Source organism: Grammomys surdaster, unplaced genomic scaffold (genome assembly GCF_004785775.1).
Source record: "Grammomys surdaster isolate TR1022 unplaced genomic scaffold, NIH_TR_1.0 207, whole genome shotgun sequence".
NCBI classification, from domain to species: domain Eukaryota; kingdom Metazoa; phylum Chordata; class Mammalia; order Rodentia; family Muridae; genus Grammomys; species Grammomys surdaster.
The window spans coordinates 2,328,213-2,342,897 of NW_021604652.1; positions in this window are offsets into that span (position 1 = coordinate 2,328,213).

The following is a 14,685-nucleotide window of genomic DNA, read 5'->3' on the forward strand; positions in this document are numbered from 1 at the left end:
AGGCGGAGGAGGGAGGGAGGGAAGAGCAAGCCTGGATGTATGTGTTTCTGTATATGCGTGCGTGCGTGTGCGCGCGCGCGCCTGTGCATGTGTCTGTGCGTGTGATAAGTAAACTAAACCTACATGCGATAGTGCTAATTTTATATATAGAATCTCCAACTTAGTTACCTCAAAATTCATTAAAAGTGTGTAACGCTTGACTTCTCAAAAGAGTTGACATTTGGGGAAATTACGTAGGCGAGGTAGATGACCGCAGCTCATAAACACTAGCAGAATTTTGTTTGATACAGGCTCAGGGATGGGGGAGTTGTTACTGGATGTGGAGTGTCAGGTGGTTTTGTTTTTTTTGTTTTGTTTTGGTTTTTGGTTTTTGGTTTTGGTTTTGGTTTTGGTTTTTTGAGACAAGGTTTCTCTGTGTAGCCCTGGCTGTCCTGGAACTCACTCTGTAGACCAGGCTGGCCTCGAACTCAGACATCCACCTGCCTCTGCCTCCCAAGTGCTGGGATTAAAGGCGTGCGCCACCACCACCTGGCCAGCCAGGTTTAAAAATTGAAAAATTCTGCAGAATGGTTGTATAACGGATATTCTTGGGTTTTGGTTTACTGTTATTTTTTTCAAGACAGGGTTTCTTTATGTATTTTTAGGGGCTATCCTAGAAGCTCTGCAGACCAGACTAGCCTTGAGCTCACATTGATCCACTTGCCTTTATCTTGCTCCCCCACCAGCTGGCCACAGATATGTTAATACTACTGTAAACATAAAAAGGTTAGAAGGGTGAAAATGTAAACCGAGTTCTAGGGTAAAGGCCTGACTACTAGGATCCTACCTTTTCAAGTGCTGCCATTCCCCCAACCCACCCCTCCCTAGCCCCACTAACTCCCCCCAAAAAATAGCATGAAAAGGAATTTAATAAAACTGAAAATTTGCCAGGCAGTGGTGCCGCACGCCTTTAATCCCAGCACGTGGGAGGCAGAGGCAGGCAGATTTCTGAGTTTGAGGCCAGCCTGATCTACAGAGTTCCAGGAAAGCCAGGGCTACACAGAGAAACCCTATCTCAAAAAACAAACAAACAAACAAACAAACAAAAAAACTGGACATTCAAGGAAATAAAAATTGTTTTATTGAAATTTCTGCTTATATTTAAATTCTGACATCAAAAGAATGGGTGTCACGTAATCATTTTTGGGTAATTTTATTAGACAGCACTTAAATTCCTAAAGCCAAGAAGCTGCCTCATCTTTTTTAAATTAGATTTTTCTAATTGACATATAAAATATTGGTTTTTATTATATGATTTTCACACATGTATTGGTTTTGCTTTTGATCAGTCATTTCATCTTTAAAGAAATTAGGAAGAAGTCAGAAAGGGAAAATGGATGTATTTAAAGTTTTGCCAGAGCAGGGAGAGAAAGGCTCCTACTTTTTGTCCCTTATTCTGTAGTAATGATACAATTTTATAGAATAAAAAACCAATAGGATGGGAAATTCGGGGTTTTTAATACCAGCACTCAGTCAGGGGGAAGAGGGCCAGATTATCTTACTGAGGGAGGCCAACTGTTAATGCCTGAGACCCAGTCTCCCCCCCTAAAAATGAAAGGATAATACAAAGATATTAAAATTCACATATATTGATTGAAATTTTGTCACTGCTGTGAGATCCAGTGGTCTAGCACAAGTGTCTCAGCATGAGATACATAATGAAATTTAAATTCTTTGCCCTTGATAGTCTTAAGGAAAGAATGTCTCTAGATACCTTCATTCCTACCAGGCCTTTGGATAATACGGGCTCCTGCTGATCTCAATCTTAGTCTTGGTTCTGCTGGGTGGCTCTGAAGGCCTTATCAGTCCTTGGATTGCTTAACAGTCACATGTTTGGAGGGACTGCTGATTCATTGAGTTGCTGCTGCGTACGTGATGTCTTGAGGTGATCTGGCTTCTAGATCCTAGGATAAAAGACCTGAGGCAGACTTTCAGGCACCTCTCTGGGGTCTGGCACAGTGGATCATAAAAGGTGACAATGAAATTCCTTAGGTTTATCTTGGTGCCTTCAGCCCTAAAGATAAGATAGCTTAGACATCTCTCAGCTTTTCATACCTAAACCTTGAATAATTCACTTCAGGCATCTGATCGAAAAGAAGTAAACAGAAACTAAAGGCAGATGTTCCTGTTTTTTGCCCTTGTTTTAGTGACCTTGTAGGCCCAGGTAAGGAGAAGAGCTATGAGGTTTTAGCAAAAAGAAATTCTAAGTGATTGTTATTGAAGAGTACATATATTAGAAGTTACGCATTGGTAACATGTAGACAAGCAGACATATACACTCAAATAAAAGTAAAATTTTTTGTAAGAAAGGTATATAACTATCTTCTCAGTCTTCCAATTTTGTATATCTGGGTCTAACTATCTGGCTTACCATATGTGTTTATTTTATTATTACAATCTGTTGTATTTTTTAGACAGAATCTAATCTTTCCCTCACCAGCTGAGGGCCGAATCTAGGGTTTGCCAGGCAAGCTCTCTACCACTGAACACACTCTATACCGAACTCTACCACAGGGTCATGTAAACTTTTTTTACTTCCATTTAAAATATAGACAAGGATGATCTCGATTCTTAGCTTTGTACAATTTTTAAAATTTTCTTCTACATTGCTATTCTAAGAAGTACTTTTATTGTTTCAAGTTAGGTTTCTCCAATGTATTCCTAATTGACCTGAAACTAACTAACCCGTCCTGAAACTCCCAGTAATCTCCTGTTCTAGCCTTCTGAGTCCTCAGGAGCTCTGGAAGAGCAGCCAGTGCTCTCAATCACAGAACCATCTTGCCAGCACCTTGTTTTTATTTTTTGGAATAGAGTCTTGCTGAATAGCCTACACTGGCACTGAAGTCAGTACATGGCCCATAGTGTTCTCAAAATTGTAGTGACCTATGTCCTCAGCCTTCCTAAGTGATGGGATTCTACATAAGTGTTCATCATTCCTAGCTTTGGAAACATTTTTAGGATCCTATTGGCAGGAAAATTCAGACTGTAACCTAAGCACTTGTGAAAATCTTTGATTTGTTTAAATATGACTGTCTTCAGATACAGTGTTTCGAAAACAGCAGGTTAATAACACTGGTTACTTTTTTGTGGTGTATCAGTGACCTATGGTCAGCAGTTTTATAGTCTTTAGAAAGTAAATTCTAATATAGCTTATTCTGGTTGGGCAATTGTTATTAGTCGTGCTCAGAAGCATTACTCTCAAATATCCTGGAGTAAAAGACAGTCTTATTCTTGTTAGTCATGTTAAAGCTAGAAATCATAGTCCATTGGAACATTTAGGGATATTAGTAAAAGAAGACTGTAAAAGTCTATAACTGTTAAGATTTGCTGCAGTAGCTATCTAGTAAAGAACCTGAATATGCCCCACAAAGGCAAGCTGATTCAACAAACCCTCATGAGGACGTGGGGCAACAACCCTAGGGGGTACAGACTCTGGGAAAGATAATTATGCTGTCTTGTTAAAGGACTAATTATTACTCCTATCACTTTAGTGTGGCTTAAGGTAAGCCCACCTTCCTGAGTGATTGTCCCTTGGCCAAGCACATGACTCAGCCCAACTGGATTAATTTGTAAGGGAGGAGACAATGGCATGCCTGCACCCAGAGGTAAATTCTGCTGGTAGATTAACAGACTTCCTTTAATGTGCCTTCAATACTACTGCTGAAACATTTCTACTATTATTTTCATTATACTTTCTAGACAAGTCAGCTAACTTGTGAGGTTCAAAATTTGCTCAGAGTGCTTTCTCTGAATCTAATCATACAGTAGCTTGCTGTGCTAGTGGTTTTGCATATTTTGTAGTATTCTCTTTTAATCTTCATAGATAATCTTGATGTTTTTGGGATATTCCCCCATGATCAGTCTTTCCTAATAACTTACAGTCCAACCACACTTAAAAATTTAACGTGAGGCTTTTCCAAGTTAGTATATTGACTTGTGAATAGAGAACTCTCCATTGGAAGGAGCCAAGCATTTCTGGAGAACAGTTTGTTTCCTTATACATTTAAAAAATTAGAATGACTTGTTTGTGTATAGGGAACATGTATATCGTGGTCAGAGGATAAGTTGATAGCTCTCAGTTCTCTCCACCAAACTGGATCAAACTTGGCAATACGAATCTTTACCTAATGAACAATTTTACCAGCCCAGTATTTAATACACACACACAAACATACACACCCATTACCTTGTGTACTGACTTCAGTGCCCCTGACCCTGGTGTTACTGCTTTCATGAGCAAGAAAGTCTTGCTCCTTGCTCCTTGCTAGATCACTTCACAAATTTTTCTTTTCCAGGATTGCCCTTTGGTCCATTACAGAACTACAAAGACGACAAAGTTCTTATGAGGCAAGTGTTATCAGTCAGGCCCTACATCCCCTGGTTTTTCCAAGCCCAGTGTTCCGTAGCTCTAGATGTTCAACCTCCATTTACCTATTTTGGATTCTCTTTCCCTATGGCGGTGGGTCTCAACCTGAGAGTCGTGACCACTTTAGCAGTTGCCTAACCCTGCCACCTTTGGAAACACAAATATCTACAAAATTTGTAACAGTAGCAAAATTACACACTTGAGGTACCAACGAGAATAATGTTATGGTTGGGGGGTCACCACAACATGAGGAACTGTCTTAAAGGGTCACAGCATTGGGAAGATTAAGAACCACTGCTCTATGGAAACTTATAGGAGTTATTCTGCCTCAAAAGTCACATGGATTAACCCTGGCCCCTGAGCGATTCCAATTATGAGATTTGTGATCATTTTTACTCTGCCATTTGATCTTTTTAATATGCTCTCACAGGAAAACTTGAGCAGAATCTAAGGTTCCTTTAATCACAAGGTACAAATGTCTGCTTGGCATTAGATTTGCAAAGGGAGCAACCTGCTGTCTCTTTGGAAGGTGTGCTGCGTCTTTAGAAAATGTGTATCCTTTATGCTCTGCTAACCCCAGAGTCTTAAGATAAGGGTAAGTCATTTGAGATAAGGAATACAGATCCTTATATTAAATGTTTACAGATCCTTATATTAAATGTTCCGCTGATTAAGCCCTGTTAATTTTCATGTGTGAGAGCACTGAAATGTGTTAATCACGCTCCTTTCCTTCTGTGGGCTGGTGGGCTGATTAAAAACCAAAGGAAACTGCCTGGACGCACGCCCCCCCCAATACTTTAATAGTATGGCTTAGCATCTATTAAGGAGCAAATGGAAATCCTAGGAGTGTAATAGGTGATGTTATGTGGATATGGGTGATACAGGTTTTGGTTTAGGACAAGAAAGAACATCTTTCCTATTGGTCTAGAGCTATATAGATCAGCCTGACTTGTTGATTATTGTTTGTTTGTTTGTTTGTTTGTTTTGTTGTGTTGTGTTTTTTATGCTTCATAGTACTTCCAGGAGCTAATAGTCCAGGAAGAATGTATTGTAAGTAGGTAATAACACCAGTTCTGTTTCAGTTTACTGACAAGGCACAATCTTTGATCTGCTCCTCAGCTCACTTTAATTGTGGCTCCTCCTATTTTGGAATTTGTTGTATGTCCTATGTATTTCAAGGCTGAATTTAAGGGCTACAAGAGAACCCACTCATTTAGGCCCCCTGAACCGAGTTGAAAAAATGTTTTTCTGTGGCTTAAGGCTATGCTATCAAACAACAATCAAGTACCGTGGGAGGAAGAAATGAAATTTTTTTTTTTTTAGCCAGGTTTTCTGCTTGTAGCTTTGACTGCCCTCATATTCAGAAGCCTTGCCGTGCCTCCCAAGTGTTGAGAGTAAAGGTGTGTCCCCCCACACTTGGCTTCAGACATTCTCTTAAAATGAGTAGGAAAATATTTTTGTAACCCAAGGAGCCCGGGTATCAGGAGTGTTTTCTGTATCATTTCCCCATCTGTTAGTGCCTTATTTGGGTTGACCAGTTTATGTCTTATCAGCGGATCCTGATAATTTACATTTTTTTCTTTCATTTTGTCCTAGAACAACATAGATCAGCCTGACCTAAAATTTATATGCCTCTCCCTCCTGAATGTTTAAAATGTAGAACATTTAAACAACAGATATAAATGCAGCTATTAGAAACCATCTGCTTCAACAACTTTAAGAAAAAGTAGCCAAGCCGGGCGGTGGTGGTGCACGGCTTTAATCCCAGCACTTGGGAGGCAGAGGCAGATGGATTTCTGAGTTCGAGGCCAGCCTGGTCTACAGAGTGAGTTCCAGGACAGCCAGGGCTACACAGAGAAACCCTGTCTCAAAAAAAAAAACAAAAAACAAAAAAACAAAAAAAAAAGAAAGAAAAAGTAGCCAAGCCTAGACTATTCTAGAACTCATTTAGCACAGGCCGACCTTGGAAGTATTGGGATTATACGTGTTAGCCATCACTCAGGACCTAGTAACATGACTAAACACTTACTTTCTTTCTCTCCACACTTGAGGATATTATTTTCAAAATTTAATGTATGAAGGGTTTCCTTGATATCAGATCTATACTCCCCTGGTCAGAGAAGCCAGTTTTCTTCAGAGGAAATTTGAATGCTAGCAAAACTAGTACCTTATCTGTCCTTGGAAGTAAAATAATATGTAATGAAACTCATTAGTAACCTGGGTGTCCTGGTGACATTTCAACTTTCTCTAATTAAGAAACTACAGAAGGTCTCTCTTTACTATGGTTTTCACTAGAGTAAGACCCAGAGGTGTCCATATAGATGCTGTTATCTGTGTTTCTTTTTGCGCTTGTCTGTCTCCAGTCCTAGTATGCATTCAGAGTTTCAGCTTTGACTTTATATGTGGACATGATACTGTCATAATTCGGGGTTTGTTGCCAGCAAGGAGCTTATGTGCATTAACCACTAGAATGTTAATGAAAGACTTGTAATGAAGAGAAGAAAGAAGACCTCTCTTGTCATCAGGAAGAGGAATGAGCCTGAATGTAGTAGTGTTCTTTGTCTACCAAGAAAGGTAATTTTTTTCATGGCTTTCATGTATAATGGCTGCACACAATATTCAGTTTTGACCTTGGAGATGAGGTACTTAGATATGCCTATTTTTTTATTGTCCTGAATGCTTTCATTGCACTTACTCAAATCCCAGAATCTCCATATATAAATAGCATTCAAGAAAAGAGTGACTTGTTTGGATTTGATATTCAAAGTAACACTGTTATGGAGGAAGGAGAGAACGGATTCGTCTGAGTTGTCCTTTGGCTCACATCTTTATTGTGGTGTGTGTGTATCTGCACTCACATAGCACAGATTAAATAAGGATAATAGTACATTCACATTCCCTCTGCATTCAAGTCACTGAGGCAGGCGAATTGCTGTCTTAATTTTTGAATTCAGATTCTAGCACATGAAATATTGCCTCAGTAATGTGTGAGTACCCTGGTTTTTTTTTTTAAACGTTTCTTTCTTTTTTTAAGATTTATTTATTCTATTTATGAGTACACTGTCGCTGTCACACCAGAATAGGGCATCCGATCTCATTACGGATGGTTGTGAGCCACCATGTGGTTGCTGGGATTTGAACTCAGGACCTCTGGAAGAGCAGTCAGTGCTCTTAAACTGCTGAGCCATCTCTCCAGCCCGAGTACCCTGGTTTTGGCATAGAATATTTTTCCATTACAACTAATGAGCAGTCAGAATTGTCCAATTTCGGGTAAAATTTGACAAAGGTCAAGTCGCCAGGAAATGCAAAAAACCTTATCATTTTATCACAAAATGCAAAACAGTCCTTAGAATTTTAGAATTCCGAAGTGGGCACAGCCTATCTTGATAAGATTTGTTTTTATCTAGGAAGGTCAGATACTATTCCCTTGGATATATGCAATGCCCTTGACCTTTTGGGAGGACCCGTTCCTCCGGCAGTTAATCTCAAGGTCTTCTTATGGTTTACAAATGATCAAGGAAATGTTAGTGATAGCACTAACACCAGCATCATTTGCTTGAGTCAACAGGCAATTTTCATTTGTGCTTTAATACTTCATGTTATAAGCTATGTTCTGTTTTGCCCATTAGTTTTTTGTGTAAGGTCATCTAATGATAAATTGAATCACACTGTCAAGCTTTGAACACATTTGAAATAGACTAAATTCCAATGTACAGCTAAATGTTTTCAGTAGTTTCTCATTAAGAGAATTGGAATAATTTGAGTGCTTTAAGGGGTATTATTACCAAAATCCTTTTCTGGTAAGTGTGGAAGTGCTTTTCTTGTTCATGGTAAATATATATATGCTCTGTGTCACTGCACAGTAAGTTTGTCCTTACAAAAAGCTGAAGTAGAACTCATAAACTTACCAGTGTTTCCTGTTTCACTGGACTTTGTAAGCCAGCTGAAATTGAGAATCAGGGATTTATGTCATTGAAATTTCTTCTTGTAAGCTTCTCTGTAGAAACAATAGGAGTCTAAAAAGTGTGTGAGGCTGTAACTTTAACCTGATATTTGCTGCAATAAATAAAGTCTTTGAAATTTAGGTTTCATACAAAAAGCAGAGGATAGTCGCATCCTGCTCATGTGCTGTTTCCTCAGCGAGCATGTGTGGTTTTAGTCTTTGAATCCAAATATTTATTTCATGTATGTGAGTACACTGTAGCTGTCTTCAGACACACCAGAAGAGGGCATCAGATCCCATTACAGATGGTTGTGAACCACTATGTGGTTGCTGGAAATTGAACTTGGGACCTCTGGAAGAGCAGTCAGTGCTCTTAACCACTGAACCATGTCTGCAGCCTTCCAAAATATTTTTTATTAATTAATATATAGTGCTAGTTTGCTTGTATTCACTAGCAATCCCTTAAGGATATGTAAAAGTTAACTTTATAGGACTAATAAACTGAGATTTAGACAGTCTCACACAGCTCCAAGTCAGCATTATTCAATGCCAGATCTGTGGTATAAAGAGTTCTAGCAACACTGAGCATGTTACAAGATCCAGATACTTAGTAAACAAACTTCAAGAAACTCCTGATTACATGCTTCAGACTGAGTTTTTTTTGTTTTTTGTTTTCATTCTTCCGTTGTTTGTTCATTTGGAGTTTTTCATTTTTATTTTGTCTCTCTCTCAGGATAGTTAGGGGAATTTTATTAGGAGCCAAATTGGTAAGGTAGCTCATTTCTTTAGCCAAGCTGGCATGGCGGTGTCTGTTGTCACTTTGTAACCACCAGGTGTCTTTTTTTTTTTTTCTTTTTTTTTTTTTTTGGTTTTTCGAGACAGGGCTTCTCTGTGTAGCCCTGGCTGTCCTGGAACTCACTCTGTAGACCAGGCTGGCCTCAAACTCAGAAATCCACCTGCCTCTGCCTCCCAAGTGCTGGGATTAAAGGCGTGCGCCACCACCGCCCGGCTTCCAGGTGTCTTGATAAGGGTAAACTGCCTTTATTTACTCTAAATATCTGCCTTCCTAGAACTTTGAGCTTAGTTTTCAGTCATTGGTTTGGAGAATGGGGTATATGAGTCAATATCTTCAATTTTTTGTCTTTACTTCCTGCTCTGGAAGGGAGCATCATGCCTTTGGGGTCTTGTGTGATAAAGCAGGACACTTGACTTCTTATCTTGCTATTCAGAAATGTCCAACAGAAGTGTGGCCCCGCCTTTAATCCCATCACTCCAAAGGCAGAGGAAGGTGGATATGTGAGTTCAAGAACAGCCTCACCGGGCTGGAGAGATGGCTCAGCGGTTAAGAGCACTGACTGCTCTTCTAGAGGTCACGAGTTCAAATCCCAGCAACCACATGGTGGCTCACAACCATCTGCAATGAGATCTGATGCCCTCATATGGGTGTCTGGAGACAGCTACAGTGTACTCACATATAATAAATAAATAATCTAAAAAAAAAAAAAAGAAAAAAAATATTTAAAAAAAAAAAAAAAGAAGAACAGCCTCACCTACAGAGCTAATTCTAGGACAGCCAGAACTACACACAGAAACACTGTCACATAAACAAAACCAAAAAGCAAAAAACTATCTATATATACTAGGCCCGTGGGTTTCAGTTGTTCCATTAAGCAGTTGTACTTGAATGAACCATGAGAAGATAATTGATTCGTCTGTGATACTGATGTTATGAGCTTCGCTGATGCTGTTTACCTTTCATGTTTTAGTGCTCTGCAGTGTCCTGGATCGTTTTATTCTATTTCTGTAGTGTGTATGTCTTAGTGGAAATACATCAAAAATAATTTGTTTCTCATTGCAATTTTGTGGGTTTATATTTTCAATATCTTGAACTGTGTCAACTTACTATCCTGAGTGGATTTGGATGTCAGAGTTTAACTTTTTTGCCATACGTTGTTCATTCATGGATTGAGTTGCTTTTTTTTTTCAAGCTTCCTCATTTCCTCTCCATTTGTGACTTCCATTATTATGTATCCCAACTATAATATTCTTCTAAGACACCTTAATTTTTCTGTATAATGCTTGAGACTTATTAGGAGTCTCAAGAAGTATTATTAGATAAGAAGTATTATTTCCTATATATGTTGGATTATAACGTATATTTCACCAGTAATTGTTTTTTATGATAATTGATGAAGAGTTTCCATCTGAGCATCTTCAAGTCGCGAATGCATAGTGCGGTGCTGCTCTTTCTCTCCCTCAGGTGTTTTGTGGTTTTAAAGTGCTCAGGTTTTAACCCAGGACCTTGCACATGCTGGCCAAGTCCTGTTCTTGCACATTCTAACCTTGAAAATCAACTTTATTCTTTAACGTCTTCAGTGGTTTCAGTTTGCCAATGAAACTTTGTTTCCCTACTTGACATGTTCCAATTTAATGGTCACCACCGCAGCCTTCTCAGTCATCCCAGAGAGGTTTCATGGGCAGTTTTCTAACAGCAAAGCACAATGACAAGAATTTGCTGCATCAGGACGACGATACTCTACTGCTGTCTATCTAATTTCTATGTAGAAAACAAGCTCTGGATCTCTGGGTCTCTGAGACAGAGCATTTTGGAGGCTGTTGCTGGTGTGTGCTTAGTAGTAGAACACTTCCCAGTGTGTCTTAAACAGGGCTTAATCCCTAGCACAAAAAAAGGAATATTATTCACTTCTACGTCCATTTCGTTTTTTGAATAGCTGACTATAAAAATTACAGTCAGTATTTTATAAGCATGATCTGTATAATGGGAAGATCACATAAGGGATACATTCTTTTTGTCTACCTTGAAGTAATCCAAAGTCAGCCTTGTCTACAAAGCCAGTTCCTGAATAGCCAGGGGTACACAGAGCAACCATGTCTCAACAGGGAAAGAAAAGAATGAATGATTGATACTCTCTTACTCTGTTAGATAATTTATCATTTATGCAAACTTTAATCGATGGTTCTGAAGGTTTAAGTTTTCAGTAGCAGCTTGTCAGAGAAATCTGTATCCAAACATCCCTTATTGGTCTTGAGTTCATTTAAAGCTATTTTTCCTCCTTGTCTAAAGGACTACCAGAAAATGGGCTACACTGCAAGGTTGTGATTAGTTGCATATCGATAAGAATCAGGCTCCTGACTCTGGAGCTACTGTTCATCTTCTACATTGGCTCAGAGACATGACTATTTACAATAGATTGTCAATTTTAAACTTTTATTTTTATTTTATTTTTGTTTTTTCGAGACAGGGTTTCTTTGTATAGCCCGGGCTGTGCTGGAACTCACTTGGTAGACCAGGCTGGCCTCGAACTCAGAAATCCGCCTGCCTCTGCCTCCCAAGTGCTGGGATTAAAGGCGTGCGCCACCACTGCCCGGCAATTTTAAACTTTTAACAGTATAAATATAGATAGATGGACCTTAAGAGTCTTCTATTTCCAGTTGCTTATTACCCTATAATTTTAAATGCCAGCCCAAGATTATTGATATCACTCGCAACAAATGCCTTTTAACTCATGAGTAACTTTTGTAGGGGCTACAAGGGGCTTTTAAAAGAGTTTCTTTCCCGCTCAGATCACTTTTTCTACAGTTCAAGTCATTTAGTAATGTTATTATTCAGCTCTCTTCTCGATACTCAGGATATTGAATTAGTCACAGATCAGCATTTACATAGATAATTAGAGAAGTTTGGTTCATGTACTCTTGAGAGATATTATGTACAAAATGCTTTATGGTTTAGAGAATTAAAGGATAAATCGTTTCCTAAGTCTAAAGATCACAGAAGTCCAGGTAACTGATATGTCTATGTCAAACCTTAAAGGCTCATTAGTTAGTCACCAAGAGGTTTGGGATGGGATAGATAGAGTTTTACAGGGAAGAATTTTTCTGTCAAGCTCGACTGCCATACTCTATTTCCCTAGATGTATGTTTCGCTTCTTCTCAATAGAGGACATTACAAGACACCCCAGCCCCAGGTTTGCACTTAAATAATGTTTTGAGGCTGTTGCTGTCATTTTAATTCAAAGGCATGTTTTCTTCTTCTTCTTCTTCTTCTTCTTCTTCTTCTTCTTCTTCTTCTTCTTCTTCTTCTTCTTCTTCTTCTTTTTAATTTTGGTTTTTTGAGACAGAGTTTCTCTGTGTAGCCCTGGGTGTCCTGGAACTCACTCTGTAGACCAGGCTGGCCTCGAACTCAGAAATCCGCCTGCCTCTGCCTCCCAAGTGCTGGGATTAAAGGCGTGCGCCACCAGTGCCCAGCTAAGACATTACGTGTCGAGCCTCTGTGAAACAGAGACAGCAGCAGTGCTATAACCCTATGCTCCTCACTTGAAGTATTGTACTTTCACTGGCAGGCTTTCTGCAGACTTTTGTTGTTCTTCGAATTAACATATAAAGTCTTTTGAAGTGTTGAGAGACTTGAAATGTTTATTGCTTTATTTTGAAAGATCAAATATGTATAATGTCCAGTCTTGTCTTTCTCCTCTCAGAGCATTTTAAAGCAAGGCATGTTAGCACATGCCTAGAATCCCAGGATTCAGAGTGCTTATACAGGAAGAGCATCTTGACTTTAAGGCTAGTCTGGGTTTTTTAACAAGACCCTGACTGAAACAAACAACAAAATCTGCAAACATGTTTTCTCCTTAGACCCATACTATTGATCTTTACTATTCAAATAATGTATTTATAACGAGGACAATTTTATTTAAGTAAATAGTTTCACTAGCTTGGAGGACATCAAGGGAAGATTTGAGGAAGGAAGCTCTGAAGTGTGCATGTAAACAGTGACCGTGGGGTTTGGGCCTTGGCATTACCTAACCTGTTAGTCGATTGCTTCCACTAAGTGCTGTCTTAGTTATGGTTGCTGTTAACGACGGAGCTCACAATGCCAAGAATTAAAAGAAGGGAGTTAATCGCTATTACACCTTTTGAATTGTCAATGATGTTATAGCTAGCAGATCATAGACGTTTGCAATGACTCGCTAACATGAAGTCAGTCCAAGTAGGAAACGAGATGATTCTTCTGTTCATGCTCTTGATTAGTAATCTGTTGCCTTTCTTCTTTGTTCTAAGTTAAAAGCTGTGTTATTGCCGAATAAATGTTTTTGTATAAACACAGAAAAGGCTGTTTGGGAAGGGGTCAACGGCTACCTGAAGCTGAATTCTAACTGGTAACTAGCTATGTTAATTCGCTAGTTCTTGCAACAGTCAACACAGGAGAGCAAGAAACACCAGCTGGCCTTTTTGATCAGGTGAACTTCATGGATTCAGCAGCAACCTGGAGTGGTGTTCCTCTGAAGAAATCCTCCTTGGATGGATATAATACAACCTGCTAAGTGTTCCAGCACTTAGCAGGTTGTATTATCATCGTCCGAGGCTATGGCTCTCGTCTATCAGACTAAATCCTTAAAGGCAAGGATGGTGACTTTGTATTCACAGTGCCTAATACTGTGCACATTGTAGGCCTCATTAAATGTTTGTTGAATGAAAAAATGAATCATCAACAGACATTAATTGGGCGCCTGCTCTGTGATCTCCATGGGCTCAGCTTGTTCCTGCCGGTGGCCTTCAACGTCCAAGCTCTCTACAGCGTGCCTACTTCTCAAGTTCATCCCTGTGTTCTGTGTGGTGTAATGATGGTGAATATATTTTATCTTTTGAACGAGTTCTAATCAATTGATAATGTGTGTCTCGACTGTGTTTCATAAAAAGAATTCCAGAGCCAGTTCTTTTCTATGCTGAGGATGTGGAAAGAATAATAGCCCATGTGAAATAAATGTAATGTTTTCTGTGAAATGCTGCCTTTATGTGCCTGTTTTGGAATTGCCTGCTTACAATTTTTGCATTTCTGCTGTTGTTACTGTAATTGCTACCAATTACTCCCTAGGTTGGACCACTGTGATCATTTAGTAGGAGCGTCATCTTTAAAATCTGGGGTGTGCTGTGATGGTTGGTATTCATTTTTTCCTTTACACAGCTTTCCCCATACCTCCACTTACAAACTTTGTTGCTGTTCATAGCTCCAGAAGGATATAGAAACAGGCTGAGAAGGCCTGGCCTCTGTGTGGTAAGCTGAGCGAGAACAGCTCAGAAGGTGAGGTTAAGGTAGAAACCCCCAGTATTCACATAGCTCAAATAAGGTTCTCCATCTAATAGGTCCCATTACATTCCCAAATGATACCACCAACTGGGATATGAGTGTTCAGCTGTGTGAGCTAGGGCCACATTCCGCCTTCAAACCGTCACAGAGGGCAGAATGCACACCCTGGTAGAACATAGCTTTCTATGAAAGGAGCCATCTCTTCACTGGAGCAGCCAGCGCTATAAAGAA